We start from the raw sequence: 19,861 nt of genomic DNA, 5'->3' as shown, positions 1-19,861 counted from the left end.
CCGGTTCCCCCAACACGTGGAGCCTCTCTCGGCTACTACAGCCGCCTCCCGAGTGCGCGATGACCTTTTCCACCTCCTCCTACTCCTGGGGGCGCGCAGGGGGCAGCTCCAGGAGAGGCTCCACCGCCCCAGGATGGGAATTCCCCAAGCTCTGCTGGGCTTTGAAGGCACCTCCCAGAGACTTCTTCCTTTCCAGATAAGCAAAAGCAAGAGGCTTCCTTGTGTGGACTGAAGCATTTTTGCTTCTGGAGCTTTGGTTGGCGCCGCTGAACTCTTCCAGGGCCACAGCGGAGGCACCCCAGCCAGGCACCCCAGCCGTTTCAATGAGGCTCCCTCCGTGCCTGCTGGTTCCCTACTCCGAGCTCGAGCTCGCAAGGAATGGGAGTGTCTCCCCACCTTATCACACTGACGGACCTGCGGCCTCTTTAGGAAACATTTTAGACCTCTCAGTGTTTGGGGGAACTTCACATATTTAACACAGACTCAAAAATGTCATTTGGCATCTTTGGCCATAGTGGTGCCTTGGCCAGAGTCAAAGAATCTCTTGCAAGAGGTAAAATCCATTGCAAGTCAAACACAATAAACATTACGATTGCAAATCATACATATGTAAAAATGTGGTTAATAATGTATTTATGTATAGGTGCCTGGGTGGTTCAGTCAGTTAAGCATTTGCCTTCGGCTCAGGTGGTGACCTGGAATGGAGCCCAGCATCCTGCTCCCTGCTCAGAGGGGAGCCTGCCTCTCCCTCTGCCTCCCTCTCTCACGAATAAATGAAATCTTTATATATATATATATATATAACTTTTAATATTTTTGAAGGCTTCCATGAATATTCCTTCATTCTATGCAATTAGCATTTTTAAAAATCCCACTGAGTGCCTTCATATTGTCATTTAGAGTGTCCTTGTACTGATCAAAGATGTGACCTGAAAAAAAAAAAAAAAAGATGTGACCTGATAGCTCTACCATTACTCTGAAGTGTGATTTAGCTTGGCACTTTTTATCTATTAGTACCAAACCGCTATTTATTTATAATTCATGTGTTCTTTCATTCACTCATTCATTCATTCAACACATAATTATTGAATGCCTACTATATTCTAGGCCCTGGGGATAGCAAGAGAACAAACCAAATAAGAATCTTTGCCTTTATGAACACTAAAATGTAAAATTAATAATAAAAAAACAAACCAAATTTACAAAAACTTGCTCTGAGGACAAGATTGGGTGCCAAGAGGAAAAAAAGGAGAAAAAAATTGAAGTCCTCAACTATTTTCTAGTTCCTTGTAAGAGTTAGAGAACATTCTTTCCAGGAAGTTGGGGTTTCCAGTATTATAATGAATTATATTAACCTGTAGTACAATACATTGCAAAGAATCAGAGAAGCTACAAGGAGTTTATGGCACCTTGCTGGTCTCATACTGCCAAGGGCTCACTTATTAAAGTGTAGCTTTGTTTAAAAAAAAAAAAAAAAAAAAAGACAGTCAAATATACTTGAACTAGAAATTATGCAAAGAGAACCTAATTAATCCAACCAGTTCCTCAGTGAAATAGGTATTTTTAGCTTTCAATTCATTCTCACTGGTTTTAATCTCAAAGATTATCTCAAACCACTTAAGGAAGAAAAGCATTAAACAGATGCCTAGATAAAATAGGGGTAAATTATGTCAGTCTTTATGTCCCACTGAGATCTTCTACTCTCCCCTCCCCCATATGGAAAGAATCAACTCCCATAGGGTGTTGATGCCCCCTTCCCCTTGGAGCAATCAATGGGTTTACTGCAATTAGTGGGCAGATCTAACTAACAAGATCGTGAAGGTGGTAAATTTGTCTTTGGCGATTCTCACCCCGCATTCCTACAGAGTTTCTACATTTTCTGCTTTTCACCTTCACAGGGGTGTATTTTCCTCCCTGGCCTCATCCCTCTCCAAATAAGCCTTTATTTTGCTTTTTGGGGATTTGCCCCCCCCCCCCCCGCCCCCATGGAAATGCTGTGAAGTCTTGGGCACTCTATTTGTGCCCACATCCTCTCACCTCTCAACAACAGCAGCCTCGAGAGTGGGCAAGTCAATAGAAAATTCAGGTCTAGTTTCCGCAGAGAGAATTCACCCAGCAGAGTAAGAAAGTGCTAATGCTTCCCTGGGAGAAGCCGACTCCTCCCTGGCCTTCTAGCTGAAGGTAACATGTTAATAGGAACCACTTTTCTAAATGCCCGCACTTTGCTTGTCCAACCTGGAAGGGCAGTAGCTGCAGTAGGACATTTGAAATGTCTAGTAACCAGTGAGGTAGAAAGAGAGGGTTACCAGTTGGGGGTAAAGAAGGGTGACACTGCTTCAAAGATCCAAGACTTCACAGTAGCTTTGGTCTCTGAAGAAACCTTCACAGTGGATCTGAGCTGCTAACCCAGCTGGAAAAACTCGATGGACCAGTCACCACAATGTCTGCTTTGCAAGTAATAGAGCTAATTGATGATACAGAAGCCACAGTTTGGTTCTTTCAGCTATAAGTGGCTACACAGATCTGTAGCCAAGACCATCCTTACACAGAGTGCACATGGAGGGGGAAGATCCTTCAAAATAGCTCCGTTCCGTAATAGTACTGCGCAGCCCCTAGTCAGCCTGTCAGTCTACCTTTCTGAATTCTGAGATGCTCTGGAAATCAAAAATGAATAACACGTCACGTCCTTCCATGTTGGAGAACTGTGGCCAGATGACCTCTGTCAAATGCTGTGCTCCTGCAATGAAGAAAGGAATGAAGACAGCAAGTCTTCCGAGAAAAAATGAAGCAAGGCATCGCACCCATCCCTTTTCCAGGTAACTGTCATTAAGGAGGGCAAATTTTAATGGTGGGGAGTGATGAGGTCAAGAGCTTAGACCACAGGGAAGGGAAGGGAGACGCTTTGCCTACTTCAAAATCATCCACTGCAAGTTCCCCCAGGGCCAAGACTGAAAAGATCACTGTTTATAACCCCAGGCATAATACCTGCACCTCCAAAAATGCCCAACAAGGAGGTGCACACTCGACTGCTGAATTTCAAGCTTAAGAAAGGTTTACATATTTAGGAAGGAAAAGAGACCCTGAATACAGTTGCCTTCAGCTCCTCCTATTATGTACAAAAAAACTAAAGCTGAGAAAAAGGAAGAGGCTTGACTCAGGTCACTTAGGTAATGAATAGCAGAGTTGGAAGTTGGTCTTTTTATTTACTATTATGGCCTCAAGTCTTTTTTTTTTTTTTTTTTACATTTTATTTATTTATTCATGAGACACAGAAAGAGAGAGAGAGGCAGAGACACAGGCAGGAGAACCAGGCTCCATACAGGGAGCCCCACCCGGGACCCCGGGATCACGCCCTGAGCCGAAGGCAGACTCAACTGCTGAGCCACCCGGGTGTCCCTATGGCCCCAAATCTTAACAGCAACTTTTTATTCTTTCTTCACATATTATTTGTCACATTTTTCTCAAAAACTAAAGTGATTCATAATTATATAATGCTGTCGTGGCCATTACCTATGACTGTGGTCTGAGTGCCCATATGTGCTGATGGCTAGACCTGACTCTCATGCTGCCCTGGAAAGGCGGTGACGAGGTCAGTGGGAGTGGGATAGTCCCCAAAGGAACATGGAAAAACTGTTATCAAAATAAGGTGAGAGGGTTGTGGGCAAGCCTAAACAACAGATAACCTAGTACGGGCAATTTGTTCTTTAATGACTAAATCTTCTTGATTGCAATTTTATATTGCGTAAATACAACATACTTTGTTTTGTTTTCTGCTAAAACCTAGTGGTTTGACACTTTTGATAATTAGGGTCAAAGATCATTTAATTTACCAGAGGAAGGAAAGAAAAGAAAAGAAAAGAAAGAAAAGAAAAGAAAAGAAAAGAAAAGAGAAGAGAAAAGAAAAGAAAAAAGAAAAGAAAAGAAAAGAAAAGAAAAAAGAAAAGAAAAAGAAATAAGATATTTTGTAAGGACTCACATAGACAATACAGGTATCAAAAACCTTCAGCAAGCTCTGGGACCAGGTCTCAGCCCCTCCTGCACTCACCTGCCCTCTCTCTGTCTCTCTCTGAATCTCGCTTTTCTTCACTCATTTGTTTTCCTATCTTTCCTCCACTGAGCAGCCTCCTTTCCTTAACCATAGTTTCTGTTCCTCATAACTTAAGCATGTGCGTGAGTCGTGAAAGCTTCTCTGGTTCCACCTTTTGTCATTGTTTTCAAGCTATACCTCCCCCCATTGACTAAAAACTTTAGGTATTTCATACCTATAATTCATGAAAGGAACAGTGATCGGCTCTTCTTACCTTCATGTCCAAGGACCAGGTTGTTGGCCAGCCCACGACTGGCTGCCGTTTGGTCTGATGACCGAGACATGGGAGCCAGGTGTGCTTGCTTATCGTGTGCAAACGATACTTCACCAAGTTTCACTACAAGTTCATTTTTATAATAAAATTAGTAATTTTGAGAATGACCTATTATTACTTGGCTTTCAAGTGCTCTCTAGCTGGGAAATGTCTATCATCTCCCCTGTTTTGCATTAAGTCAATGAGCCAAATCAACAAAGGCAAACACTCTTCACTCTGGTATATGGGTGTGGGTTCCGATGATGGTAAAACAGCCCTCTCATTCCTTTTAGGACAAAGTTTTCCCTCAGTCATGCTGTTCTTTTGCCAGTGATTAAGTTGTCCATTTTCTTGCTTGTTAAAAACATGCAAAACAACAAAACAAAACAAAACCCACCATCAACAGGATTTTTTTTAACATTAATTTTTTTAAACGTGTGAATATAGGTAAAAAGCAGATCAGGACATTGATATTAAGTAATAATACTGTTTCTTCTGAATTGCACATGTGCCTATAAACCTAATAAATAGGTTTTTCTTTTTTTTAAATAGAAGAATACAACTGTTTTTCCTCTGAGGATAAGAACTAACATTTTTACTGATCTTTTTGAAATAAAGTACTTTGATCCACATACATGTGTTTTTATAAAAGAAAATGGTCAATTTTACACAGATTCTCTAATTCAAAAATTCCAGGAAAAAAATACAATTTCCTTTTCAAATAAGACAACTGAACTGTCTTTTTATTATACTGACAACATTCTTGTTAGAGAAATACTACATTCTACTTTGAATCTCAAATCTTTAAAACATTTGTTTTGACTATGTCATGTTTAAATGATTTAAAAGAAAGCAATATCTAGGTATCAATACTGACACAAAATAACAACATATCACCCAAACTCCCTTCATTATCAACTATATCTAAATTCTTTACCTCTTAATTTCCAGCCTCTCTGAGTTTTAGACTACAGATTATAAAACAGGATATAACCTGAAGATCACAAATCTTTGAAAAACTGTTAAGTATGAAATACTAAGTGAGAAAAAGACTTATTGTCCACACCAAGGGAGAAATAGTTCAGATCACTAACTCCTGAAGGATAAGCATGAGTTGGCTGGTGAGCTACCTTTATCAGAATTGGGGAAAAGCAAAAAATAACTCACCCTTTATTTGTCCCCAGAGCTCTTCACATTTTCAATAGGCATTTATCACCAAGTGGTTTTTTTTTTTTTTTCAGAACATATTGCCTTTAGTGATGTCTCTGATTTCTTCTATAAAATACAGACCTAATAGGCATTTTCATCATAAAATTGTACTGGTGAGAACTTTGCTTTTTTCTTTCTTTCTTTCTTTTCTTTCTTTCTTTCTTTCTTTCTTTCTTTCTTTCTTTCTTTCTTTCTTTTTTTTTTTTTTTTTTGTGTGTGTGTGTCACTTGTGATCCTCTTATAGGCTGTGAAATGCAATCTTCCATAAAAAGGGATGTGCTAAATCACACTGATTTCTATTCCAATGAAGATTACAGTTTGCTTTTAATGGGAATGACTCAGTCAATCAAAGTGGAAGCTTAAACATTCTGTCCCTGAATGAAACTTTAAAACATAATTCTTTCTTTCTTCCTTTGTACAGAGCCAACCTTCACTCACCTAGAGAACATTAAAGTGAAAGGCACATATTTAAAATACAAAAATGTATACCTTTTGAATGCATCCATCTCTACAACCGTGGCCTTTGGATTTTAACATGAAGTCTCAATTAAGAAACCTTTTGAAAGAAATGAGAAAATCTATCTCAGACATGCCAAGGGGAAAGCACAGAATTGTAGATAAAGACAGCTGGCTGGTGGTTAAATGAAAGTGCAATATTAAAGATTACATTTGATCAAGTTGACTCTACAAAAATATTTTTATGGCTACAGTGGGATCCCACAGCAATTTCGAGGTAATATATGGCTTTGTATCTGTCCTTAGAAGATTTCTTTGATGCTTGTTCTATATGTAGAGTTAAAGGGAAGATGAGGACTGAGATTACGGTCTCTTTCCCTCAGGGTGTGCAAGGACAGGCCTGGGTGGAAGAAAGGGATCTCTTTATGCTCCACTTTCTTAGATCTATCTGGGTAGAGTAGGCCCTGAAAAGATTGTGAAAATGTGGGCAAATTTCAGTGAATACCCCAGCATCCTGCTCAAACTGAAAAGGGAAACATAGCCAATGCCAGTGATTCTAAATTTTCCCCCTTTAAAAGAGAAGCAGGATTCCTATGTGAAGTTTGTGATAAACTCTCCCCTGCGCTGCCAAGGCAGATGCGGTGTTTCCTGAACAGAAGGGTCACCTACCTGCACAGCTGCTTCACAGGGTTTGGATGAATCTGGTGTGTTTTGAAAACGGATGGCTTCTAGACCCTCACTTCACAGCTAAAAATGTCAGCATTTAATGCCACTTTAATACTTTTCCCCCTCGCCTGCTTGTTAGGATCCTCGTGCAGTGTGGTTTTGCCAACATTGCATTCTTATGGGCAGTGAGCTCCCGCCTTGCTGAGGGCTTGCTGTTCAGAGGGACTCAGGCTGAACACTTGTCTGAGCACTCTTCCTCTTCCCAGAGAAGGCCCTCAAAGGGCACCGGGCTTTCTGGACCAACTCGCATCCCATTGGCTCCTTGGCATTGCTGACCGCCCAGGTGTGGCTGCATCCATACCCTTCTCATAAGACTTCCCTTCTCCCAATCATAGGAATCCCCTCCAGGACTGCTGGTGGTCGAGGGGTGGGGGTAGAATGGGAAAACCAAAGTTTTCGGACTCCTCTCTGCCTCTGGGCGGTCTGCTTCTTCCCACAGACACGACACAACTCCACTTGCTGTTGTACCTGCTGCAGCATGGTGGGGTGTGTGCGTTACTGAGGGCACAGGGAAAGCAGGGTGCGATAGGCTCTCCTTGAGGCACATGGTTGCACGGCACGAGGCCCCAGTTCTCTTCCTGTTGTGTCTTTAAACCTACAGCAGGAGCTCTGCTGCCACATTAACGTAGGATTCAACCTGGGAAGGCCGGGGAGGCAAGGCAATGTGTGTGTGTGGTGGGGGGTATTTATGCACACATTCTGCATATTATAGGGTGCTATTTATTAAGCATGAACCATGTGCCAAGGCCATATGTATTATTGCATTTAAATTTCACAGCAACTCTATGAGGGAGGAACTGAATACACTATTATTGAACTCCCTGTTGTAAATGAGGAAACCAAGTCACAAAAGGTAAAGTAACTTGGGGCACCTGGCTGGCTCAGGGGGTTAAGCAGCTGCCTTTGGTTCAGGTCATGATCCCAGGGTCCTGGGGTAGAGCCCCGTGTCGGGCTCCCTGCTCATGGGGGAGCCTGCTTCTCCCTCTCCCTCTGTCACCCACCCTGCTTGTGCCCTCTCTCTCTCTTTCTCTCAAATAAATAAGTAAAATCTTAAAAAAAAAAAAAAAAAAAAAAAAGTAGAGTAACTTGACCAAAGTCATGCAACTGAGAAGAGATAGCGTCAAAATTGAAAACCAAGCTGCCTAATCCAGTGCTGAAGGCAGACACTCAACCCCTGAGCCCCTCAGGTGCCCCTTATCCTACATTCTTAATCTTATTTTACTTCTTTTTCTATAAATATTGTCTATTATTACTATCACTTTATATTTATATCATAATATAATAATATAATTATCTCAATAAACTTTTTGGGTCATGAAATTATCCTCAGATCATCTTTGGTGTAAGAGGAAGTTCTAAGCACCTTGTGTGCAGAAAGGCAAATGAGATTGTACAAAAACAGGAACATGTCGGTGAGGCCGTGGTGGGCTAGTCTGTTGAAGAAGGCTTTCACCAGGGAACTGTTGAACACAGCTAAAAACTCTACGTAGACTTTGGTCTCCAGTTCTTTCCTCCATTTTTTACATTTACGTTTCCAACAAGAAGCTTGGGCTCCATGTTTTCATTAGTCTAACTTTCCTACCATTTGAAAGTGGTAAGATTAAAAAAAAAAAAAGAAAGAAAAAGAAAGAAAGAAAGAAAGAAAGAAAGAAAGAAAGAAAGAAAGAAAGATTCGTATATTTCAGTGGTCTCAAATTTTAGTGTGCCAGAACCACCCAGACTCTTGTCAAAAGAGACAGTTAGACCCCTGCTCCAGAATTTCTGAGACAGTAGGTCCGATTGAGACATGAGAATGTACATTCCCAACAAGTTTCCTGGTGATGTTGATGGTGTTGCTCCAGGGGCCACATGTCTGGGAATCGCAGGTATAGATAAAAAATGGGTACTTCAGCTGGAAGCTATTCTATTTTTTTGTTAGATAAGCCATGGATTTACATATATATATTTAAAATCTAGGGATCAGATCTTCAGCTCTGAATTAATATATCCCTTGACACCAGGCCTTAACTCATAATGTGGAGGCCCAGAAAATTAAGGCCATACCACCTCCAGTTCAGCGTTAGCACAAGTATAGCCATCTCAGGCCCCTGTGAATAAGAGCTTAACACCCGTGGCAGGAAGCCCCATATCAGAATGAGAACAGAGCTTAACGCCCTTGAAAATCCCATATTGGAATGAAAACAGAGCTTAAGAAATTCCTCCCCCCCACCCCCCTTCTGGAGGTCCCCTAGACCAGCCCATAAAAACCCAGCTAGAACCCACCTCCGGGTCCAAGTCCCTGCTCCACTGTGTCAGGTATACTTGGACCCAAGCTCGAGCTTGCTAATAAACCCTCGTGTATTTGCATCGGTCTCGGCTCCTTGGTGGTTTCTCAGATTCGCAATCGTGGGCACAGCAATAAAATGATCTAAACGCATCCCTCAGTTTTACGTGGGGCCCCAAATTACCCTTGTGATCTTGTATTCATTGTTAGACTCTACTTATAACCAACACATGACTCCACTGACTGTTCACAAAGACCTCCTAGACGCCTGGCATTCTGCTGGATGCTGTCAGTGCATGATGAAGAAAATCAACACCCACAAGAAGCTTATACCAGGTAGGATTAAAATATTAGTCAACAAACACAACTAAATTCTATTGTGAGAAGTATTAAGCAGGAGAAGGCCATGTGTTCTGTGATCTTAAAGTTAGGGGTTTCTCTAAATCGTAGTCATCAGCATCCCCTGAAGTGATGCTTTAAGCTGAAAGGTCACAAAAACCCACTGACCCTACTCAAAGGATATTTCAAATGCTCTTTATTTCAAGTGGTAAGTGACATTAAATACAAGATAATTTTAGGAGAGATGTTCCAAAAATCCAGGAAGGTCCTTATGGATTGTCAGAAGGACTAGAATTTGTGGTATTTTTAATAAACTACAAACCCCCTGACACCTCTGTACTTCAAACCGTCAAATCAAGTTTTCAAACATCACATGCATCTAGTAAGAATTGATCTAATTGATCAGGGTTTATTTCTCACTTATTCAGGGCATCCTCTTGTATTAGGGAGACTATCTAGACTTGGGAAAATGGTCTTGAGTCAAGGACAGGCAGGGCTAGGTAGGGAGAGATAGGTAGGGGGCCACGGGAGCAGGCTCACAAAAATCCCCAAAATGTGGAGGTGTAAAGAAACCAGAGATGATGAAACAAACCAGACCAGGTCCTAGGTGTCAGAGGTGGGATCTGGTTATAACAGCTGCATGTGACCAACAGAGAATTACAGGGCCCCCAAAGGGAAATGGGCCATCAAAGATGTTACCACAAGTCTTTATTCAGTGGTGCTCTCAATAAAGATGTTAAAAGGATTTAGGTTCCCTGGCTACCTTTAATAAAAGATCAACCCAACAAGCCCACGTGGGCAACCCTGTTGGCACCCTTCTCACTCCTGAGAGCTCTCTCTGTATCCCTGCTTAACACATTTCTGTTGCTTCACTCACTCTCCTTTGTCCATGAGATTCCCTCTTCGACTCCGTGAGATGAGAACCTCATTCTCCTGCTTCGTTTTGGTGCGGAAACCCAGGATCACCCCCACCACAGGACTCTTCCTTTCTGGGAGATGTCTCGCTCTTAGATAATCTTTTCTTTTGATAAACAACAAAACCAGGCACCAGTTGGCCAGTTAAAGGTGAACAGCATGGCCCCCAATCTTAAGACTCAGGTGACAGGCTTCTGGAAAAAGGTTCGGTCAATCTTCCTTCCTCAATAGAAGGAAATGTTGGCTTAACCCTACCAAGTTCTGCTTTCTGTTCATTGGCTTTTTCTTGAGTGACTTTCTCCTGCCTCAGGGACTTTGCCTATAGTAAGGCGCTGCTTGCTACTCAGGGATCCATTTCAAGGGTGCCTTCTATCCTCTGCAATTCCTTCTCTAGCACCTGGGAACTTTATGGGTCCAGTGGTCCCACTGACTTTGTCATATGGAGGAGAGTACTGCTTATGTAAATACATGATTTTTTAATTTGAAAGTGCTTTTCAAGAGAATTTAGCTTAGGATGAACTATCTTTTCGTCATTTTTGTTCCCTGGTAAGACATATGGTTTTCTGTTAGGTACAATTTAGGCTTAATCATGGCCAGAAATTAAAACTGAAATTATCAGTAGGCAGGATTAGAGTGATCTCTTTATATGATAAATTGTAGGCAGCCTGGTGTTTCCTGGGCATTTGCTCCACTTGGAATACTTTGGGTGTTAAGGAGGAAGTTAGTTACAAACCCCTAGTCAATCCCTTGAGCTGACTCTCCAGGGTCATATAGTTGAGGCTTTCTTCCAACAACAAAAATATAAAACTGTGATGATGCTAAATCTTGGGGTCTGCACCCTTCAATAGGGCCATGCTTACAAATGGGACCTCAGGTGTAAGGACAGAAAAAGTGCCCCAGGGCAAGGCGAGGAAGCATTTAAATTGGTTTATAATTGGCCTCGACTGGAGGAGCTAGGAATGCAAGCAAATTTACATGACCAAACAATGAGAGCTCAATCAAAAGAATCCCAAGAATGAGGTTATTTATAGGACTCCCTGCTTTGTTTTAGGTTCATCTGGGAGCTGGACCCCACAGGAGGACTAGTAATCCAGTTCTCTGAGCCTGCCCTTTGCTGTTTTTGTTTTTTTAAGATTTTATTTATTTATTCATGAGACACACACACACACACACACACACACACACACACAGAGGCAGAGACTCAGGCAGAGGGAGAAGCAGGCTCCATACAAGGAACCCGACATGGGACTCGATCCTGAGTCTCCAGGATCACGATCTGGGCTGAAGACAGGCCCTAAACCTCTGAGCCACCCAGGTTGCCCCCTGAACCTGCCCTTTGGTCACCACTGATGGCCTTGGGGCCTTGGGGTCTCTAAGGATGGAGACCGGCCCTGGAGATTGCACCGTGAAGGCTCATCTGTAAGCAGCACACACCTCCCACTGAGAGACCCTACCTGTTTAGCCTTCTAAAAAGAGTTTCAAAGTTTAAACTGTTCATCTTGCTAAACCCCATGATTAAGCCAGACTTTTTGGGGGGGAATCCAGAGGAGACAAGGGGGATCTGCTGATGGGTAATTAAGAGTGGCTACACCTGCCGGTTTGATGCCTCCTCAACCCAAGATGTTAGGCCACTCTTTCATCTTGGGTAGGTAAACCAGGGGACACTTTGGTCTAAAGGGGAGAGCTGATATGTAGGGACGCCTTCAGTTCCCAAGGACTCTCCCTTGGGGTGCTTTTTAACCCACTGGAAACAACTGGGATTGCGAAGTGTAGGAAAGGACTGCTCTCCTGTAACACTGTATGACCTCCATGGGATCTATCCATTAGATCTCTTCTGCAGAGAACAGGGCTCTACATCAGGACCCCCACCTAAGGGCCTCTTGCAGAATGTGTTTGCCCAACGTGTTGACTGGTAAACTCCCTCCTGACAAATTGGATAATTCTCTAAATAAGCCTCCGAACAAACCCAAGTTGCTGGAGGAAACACAGGCCATCCTTAGGAGAGAGGACTCTGACTCTGTCACTGTTCCTCTTCCAAATAGATGTGGGGGCTTCTTCCTCATTCATTTCCCACGTTAATGGTTATAACTGGGGGCAACTGTGGTTAGTCTACCTCAGCACAGGGACTTTAAGGAATATTCCCAAGTGGCTGCCAAAACTCTCTTTGTTTCAGAGAAATTCCCTGTCTTCTCTGGCCTGACATGGACTGCCTCATTCCAAAGTCAGTGGAAAAGCATGACATTTGCTCAGCCGTCCATGTGGATGAGCTTTAAAACTGGGAACCTTGTTTCTCTGCCTTCTGGCTGCACTTTACCTCTTCTGCCTCCCCCTCTCCCTGCTCCTGTCTCTGTACCACCTTGGGTGTGGCCGCATACACCCATCACTTCAGATTTCCCCACTAGTGTCACAGTTAAAAATTGGCAGTTGGGAACACACTGACTTTTAAAAGTGGACTGAGGTGAATGGGGAAAAACTGAGAGCCCTTCCCCTAAGGTCAGGAACATGACAGGGACGTCCACTCTCACCACTGTTGTTCAACACAGTGCTGGAAGTCCTAGCGCCAGCAGTCAGACGATAGAAAGAAATAAATGGCATTCAAATTGGCAGAGAAGAAGTCAAACTGTCACTCTTGCAGATGACATGATGCTGTATATGGAGAACCTGAAAGACTCCACCTTAAAATTGCTAGAACTCATACAGCAACTCAGCAGCGTGGCAGGGATATAGAATCAATGCCCAGAAATCAGTTGCATTTCTACACACTAACAGTGAGACAGAAATTGACAGAGACAGAGAAATTAAGAAATTGATCCTATTTGTTTGTTTTTTTTTTAAATTATTTATTTATTTATGATAGTCCCACAGAGAGAGGGGGAGAGGCAGAGACACAGGCAGAGGGAGAAGCAGGCTCCATGCACCGGGAGCCCGACATGGGATTCGATCCCGGGTCTCCAGGATCGTGCCCTGGGCCAAAGGCAGGCGCTAAACCGCTTCGCCACCCAGGGATCCCAAATTGATCCTATTTGTAATTGCACCAAAAACCCTAAGATACCTAGGAACAAACCTAATCAAAGGATCTGTACTCTAACAACTACAGAACACTTCTGAAAAAAATTGAGAAAGACACAAAGAGGTGGGAAAACATTCCATGCTCATGGATTGGAAGAAATAATATTGTGAAAATGTCTGTGTTACCCAGGGCAATTTACATGTTCAATGCAATCTCTATCAAAATACCATGGACTTTCTTCAGAGTGCTGGAACAAATAATCTTAAGATTTGTGTGTAATCAGAAAAGACCCCGAATAGCCAGGGGAATATTGAAAAAGAAAACCAAAACTGGTGGCATCACAATCCTGGACTTCAAGCTCTATTACTGTCAAGCTATGATCATCAAGACAGTGTGGTCCTGGCACAGAAACAGACACATAGATCCATGGAACAGAAGAGAGAACCCAGAAGTGGACCCTCAACTCTATGGTCAACTCATCTTCAACAAAGCAGGAAAGACTATCTACTGGAAAATGGACAGTCTCTTCAATAAAAGGTGCTGGGAAAATTGGACAGCCACGTGCAGAAGAATGAAACTAGACCATTCTCTTACACCAGACACAAAGATAAACTCAAAATGGATGAAAGATCTAAATGTGAGATAGGAACCCATCAAAGTCCTAGAGGAGAACATGAGCAACACCCTTTTTGAACTTGGCCACAGCAACTTCTTGCAGACACACCCATAAAGGCAAGGGAAATGAAAGCTGTAATGAACTATTGGGGCTTCATCAAGATAAAAAAAAAAAAAGGCTTCTGCACAGTAAAAGAAACAGTCAACAAAACTAAAAGGCAACCTACAGAATGGGAGAAGATATTTGCAAATGAAGTATCAGATAAAGGGCTAGAATCCAAGATCTATAAAGAACTTATTACACTTAACACCCAAGAAACAAACAATCTAGTCAAGAAATGGGCAGAAGACATGAACAGACATTTCTCCAAAGAAGACATAGACATGGCCAACAAGCACATGAGACAATGCTCCGCATCACTGGCCATCATGGAAATACACATCAAAACCACAATGAGATCCCACCTCACGCTTGTCAGAATGGCTAAAATAAACAAGTCAAGAAATGACAGGTGTTGACAAGGACGTGGAGCAAGGGGAACCCTCCTGCACTGTTGGTGGGAATGTGAACTGGTGCAGCCACTCTGGAAAACTATGTGGAGGTTCCTCAAAGAGTTCAAAATAGAGCTGCCCTGCGACCCAGCAATTGCACTGCTGGGGATTTACCCCAAAGATACAGATGCAATGAAACGCCGGGACACCTGCACCCCGATGTTTCTAGCAGCAATGTCCACAATAGCCACACAGTGGAAGGAGCCTCGGTGTCCATCGACAGATGATGGATAAAGAAGATGTGGTCTATGTATACAATGGAATATTCCTCAGCCATTAGAAACAACTAATACCCACCATTTGTTTAAACGTGGATGGACTTGGAGCGTATTATGCCGAGTTAAGTAAGTCAATCGGAGAAGGACAATCATCATATGGTCTCACTCATCTGTGGAATATGAGAAATAGTGCAAGGGACCATAAGAGAAGCGGGGAAGAGACTGAGCGGGGAAAAATTAGAGAGGAAGACAAACCACGAGAGACTCCTAACTCTGGGTAACAAAGGGCTGTGGAAGGGGGATTGGAGGAATGGGGTAACTGGGTAACAGGCATTAAGGAGGGCACATGATGGGTGAGCACTTGGTGTTATATGTTGGCAAATTAAATTTTAAAAATAAAAAGATAAAAGAGGATGGGGGTGAAAGATTCAGTGTTTAAACCAATTTAAGCTTGTCGATTTAATTAAGATAGACATGTCTTTAAAGTTATCAGCATTAAATATGAAACTTTTATTCTATTGAGGTTTACTAAAGGCCAAAAAAGCTCGTGTTATCTCTGTTGCAATTTGTTAGCAAAAAGATGATTTATTATTTATTTATTTATTTATTTTATTATAAATTTATTTTTTATTGGTGTTCAATTTGCCAACATATAGCATAACACCCAGTGTTGATCCCGTCAAATGCCCCCCTCAGTGCCGTCACCCAGTCACCCCCACCCCCTGCCCACTTCCCCTTCTACCACCCCTAGTTCGTTTCCCAGAGTTAGGAGTCTTTCATGTTCTGTTTCCCTTTCTGATATTTCCACTCATTTGCAAAAAGATGATTTAAAATGATGGTTAATCTTGTCTGTCTCAAAGTTTTCATGGGTAATTGTTAAGATAGTTTTCAAAGTTTTTGGTAACCTAAAACTTTAAAGTTTTGCTTGGATGGTTATTGAAAGTAAATTCATAGGTCATCTAGCTCTTTTCTAAAAAGATAAAATGTGAAAGCATTAATTACTGAGCGTAGGCTTGTGCTTTTGACTTCTTATTGCAGAGAAACTAAGGATGTTTGAGTCTGTTGATAAACATGCTTTGTACTTAATAAATGCATAGATTTGTCATATAAAGAGTTTTGGTGTAACAGTTCACAACTGGTTACTACTTAGTTTTCACCGAACACTAAGGTTTCTAAGAGTTAAAAATTCTGCTAAATGTAATTAAGACTGATGGGGAGGGAAGTAACTCTGTATATAAGAAAGTAGAAGACATGTAAAAAAAAGATATAAGAAATGAGAATGCATTTTTGTTAAAGGTCAAAGAAGGTACTTTTGTCCTAAATGAGAATGGTTGTTTGAAAATAAATAGCTTGGGACAAAACCTAATTGCAAAAACATAAGAGGTTTATAAAGCAAAAATCTTTGGAAAGGAATCTTGTGTGTGATCAGGATGGACTAAGATTAAAGTGAAGGGATTTTATTTTATTTATTTTATTTTATTTATTTATTTATTTATTTATTTATTTATTTATTTATTTTTTAAATGAAGGGATTTTAAAAGTACACTGGTATAAGATTAAAAGTCTATTTTCTGTTCAAAAAGACAAGTTTTCCTGAATTGTTGGTCTGAACTTGATTAAAAAATGTAAACAAAGGGTTTTTCCTTTATCTCCAAAACCCAGTTTCTATGTTTTGTCTTTATGGGGCCTTCAATGATCCCTAATCCGATTTAGGCATGTGCTTAAAAACTTTCTAAGGGGGAGACCTGGGGGGCTCAGCAGTTGAGCGTCTGCTTTGGGTTCAGGTCATGACCCCAGGGTCCTGGGATCGAGTCCCGCGTCGGGCTCCCTGCATGGAGCCTGCTTCTCCCTCTGCCTGTGTCTCTGCTTCTCTCTCTCTGTGTCTCTCATGAATAAATAAATACATCTTTAAAAAAAAAAACACAAAACTTTCTAAGGTTTTAACAAACTGCCCAAGATTTAAAGTGTAAAAAAAGTCTTTTTAAAGCGTTAATTAGGTCTTTTTATTTGTCATGTTAAGTTCCTTTGGAAGCACTGTTAAACAAATGATAAGTCTTAGGTTACATTTGGATAAATGCCATAACTATTCTAGAGGTGATATGCAATCACTCAATTTTTAATGTTTTAATATAGGTCATCACTCGATACTTTGATAACTGAAGTATTATGTGTCACAACATAAACTGGATTTCCTTGCTAGCTATATTGTAACCTCGTCAGATGTTTAACCGTGTTCATTTTTGAGTCCTTTGTCATTTATACTTTTGGTTCTTATTCTCTTGCAAAATGTGTTTCATCTTTAAGGATATTCATATAAAGGCGTTTTAGGACAAATACAAGTTTTAATTTCTTTAAGATAAAAACAAAATCGGTAAGAATCTCCAGAACTAACTAACCTGAGGATAATTATACCATATGATTCTTGTTTAAGACATTGCTGACACTTGGGATGCCTCTGTGGCTCAGTGGTTGAGCATCTGCCTTTGGCTCAGGTCGTGACCCCCGGTCCCGGGATCAAGTCCCGCATCCAGCTCCTTGCATAGAGCCTGCTTCTCCCTCTGCCTGGGTCTCTGCCTCTCTCTCTCTCTCTCTGTGTCTCTCATGAATAAATAAAAATCTTTAAAAATTAAAAAAAAAATAAGACATTGCTGATTCTCTCATGTTTGCTCTTCCAAGTTAAAGAAACTTTCTCTTAAGATATCTATGACTTGGGATCCCTGGGTGGCGCAGCGGTTTGGCGCCTGCCTTTGGCTCAGGGCGCGATCCTGGACACCCGGGATCGAATCCCACGTCAGGCTCCCTGTGCATGGAGCCTGCTTCTCTCTCTGCCTGTGTCTCTGCCTCTCTCTCTCTCTCTCTCTGAGTGTGACTATCGTAAATAAATAAATTAAAAAAAAATGTTTAAAAAAAAAAAGATATCTATGACTTACAGAACTGTGATAAAGTATTCATTTGTAAACAAATTAAAGCATTAACTTTTCTGTCTACCTGAACCGTCTGACATGAGTAAGGGACTCCATGAGACAGGAACCGAGCTCTCCCACTTCACTCCTACACTCAAGTCTTCTGGGAGAGTTTATTAGCGCAAATTGTTCTTTCCTCTGAGGGAAAATGGAAAATAAAAAGCTAAAATACCTTTGACTCATGTGAGTGAAACTAGTGTGATCCTCTGAATCAGGCCGGATCTGTTCAAAGTGCCAATGAAGACACTGAACATTTTCTCAAGAAAAGAACCTTCTCTCCCTGAGGCTTACGAAAGAAAACTAAACACATTTCCTAGAGTGTGGGAGTGAAACACGGCCCTTAATTTTTATTGCATTTCTCTTCTCCGCCTAGGTAGAAACCGAGAAGAATCTGAAAAATTGAATCACAACACGTCCGGTGGCAGCAAGCTGGAAGAGGAAAAGAAAAGACTCCCAGGAGCATGAGTAGTAGTAAGAGAGGGAAGGCCTGTTGCTCAGCCCATCAGGTGACTTTGTCGGTGACCCGGCATTCCAGCATCAGGCCCTAGGTCAAGTTCAGGAAGAAGGTAGTCATGTGGCATTTAGGCATATGGAGGTTGTTTAAGAAAGACCTTTGATAATGACATCGTGGAGAGGTATAGCCTGGTACCAACTACATGCCTCCTGCTGTCTCCAAAATTTGGCAGAATGTCTATGTTTGGCAATTTCTATAAAATAATATAAAATATCCAAAAATGCATGTACGGCCATACCACCCTGTCTACGGCTATATCACCCTGAATGCGCCCAATCTCATCTAAAAACGCAAATATCTTTGAACCAGAGTCTCCTTCCTTCCTTCCTTCCTTCCTTCCTTCCTTCCTTTCTTTCTTTCTTTCTTTCTTTCTTTCTTTCTTTCTTTCTTTCTTTCTTTCCTTCTTTCTTTCTTTTTCTTTCTTTCTTCTTCTTTCTTCCTTTTTTAAAAAAGATTTTATTTATTTATTCATGAGGCACACAGAGAGAGAGAGGCAGAGATACAGGCAGAGGGAGAAGCAGGCTCCATGCGGGGAGTCCCACGTGGGACCCGATCCCGGGTCTCCAGGATCACACCCTGGGCTGAAGGCAGCACTAAACCCTTGAGCCACCCGGGCTGCCCCCAGAGTCTCACTTCTAAGAATGTATTTTACACATGCATATGTGCCAAAGATGAACGTTCATCTATTTTACTGTGACATTATTTGCATCAAAGCACAGAGATTGAAAAACCCTATGTGCCCTTTCAACAGAAGACAGGTTATTTATTTATTTACTTATTTATTTATTTATTTATTTATTTTAAGACAGGTCATTTAAATTGTGCTATATTCTTATAAATGTATAAATCACAACTTTAAAATATGAAACCCTTCTACATGTATATCTGCTATGAAATGAGTTTATTTATTTATTTTTTAAATTTATGATAGTCACAGAGAGAGAGAAAGAGAGAGACAGAGACAGAGAGACAGAGAGGCAGAGACACAGGCAGAGGGAGAAGCAGGCTCCATGCAGGGAGCCCGACGTGGGATTTGATCCCCGGTCTCCAGGATCACACCCTGGGCCAAAGGCAGGCGCCAAACCGCTGCGCCACCTAGGGATCCCTGAAATGAGTTTATATGAAATACCGATATGTAAAAGAAAAGACAAGATTCAGAATGATATATGTAGAATGTTTTAATTTATATAAAAAGAGGGTTATCTGAACTAGGGGTGGTGGAAGGGGAGGAGGGCAAGGGCTGGGGGTGAATGGGTGACGGGCACTGAGGGGGGCACTTGACGGGATGAGCACTGGGTGTTATTCTGTATGTTGGCAAATTGAACACCAATAAAAAATAAATTTATTATTAAAAAAGTAAAATAAAATAAAGAAGGTTATCGATATCCATCCATCGGTCCATATTCTAGTCTACTAATAATGATACTTTCCAGTGGTTTCCTCTGGGAAAGGAGGACTGTAGCAGTGAGGGTTTGGGATGAGAAGCAGGATTTAAATTCCCTCAAATCCCGTACATGTTATATGAATATTTTACTGTGTCCATGTGTGTTTCTTATACAATTTTTTGGAAAAGTTTTTTGTGTTTTGTTTGTTTGTTCCAGAAAGAAGGACCTGACTGTGCATACTCCCAGGCTAGCCCAGCATAGGTCAGACTCTGACTTCGGCAAGACAGAGGCTACATTTAATGTATTGATAATCCTGTTGCATCAGTCTGCTCAGGCTGCCGACCAAATATCACAGA

The 19,861-nt window shown here is 41.6% G+C and overlaps 1 long non-coding RNA gene across 1 annotated transcript; it reads right to left on the bottom strand.

Moving 5' to 3' along the window:
* Positions 1 to 759: 759 nt before the first annotated feature.
* Positions 760 to 4,515, bottom strand: LOC140611619 (uncharacterized). Its single transcript, XR_012012718.1, has 3 exons — positions 4,302 to 4,515; positions 2,634 to 2,737; positions 760 to 929 (listed from the first exon to the last, which is right to left on the bottom strand). It is a non-coding gene; the product is annotated as an uncharacterized lncRNA (long non-coding RNA).
* Between the last annotated feature and the right edge of the window lie 15,346 nt (positions 4,516 to 19,861).

Source organism: Canis lupus, chromosome 20, assembly GCF_048164855.1.
Source record: "Canis lupus baileyi chromosome 20, mCanLup2.hap1, whole genome shotgun sequence".
In the NCBI taxonomy this organism is placed as follows: Eukaryota; Metazoa; Chordata; class Mammalia; order Carnivora; family Canidae; genus Canis; species Canis lupus.
The sequence above is the reverse complement of the archived record's forward strand: the minus strand, read 5'-3'. Positions and strand labels throughout refer to the sequence as shown.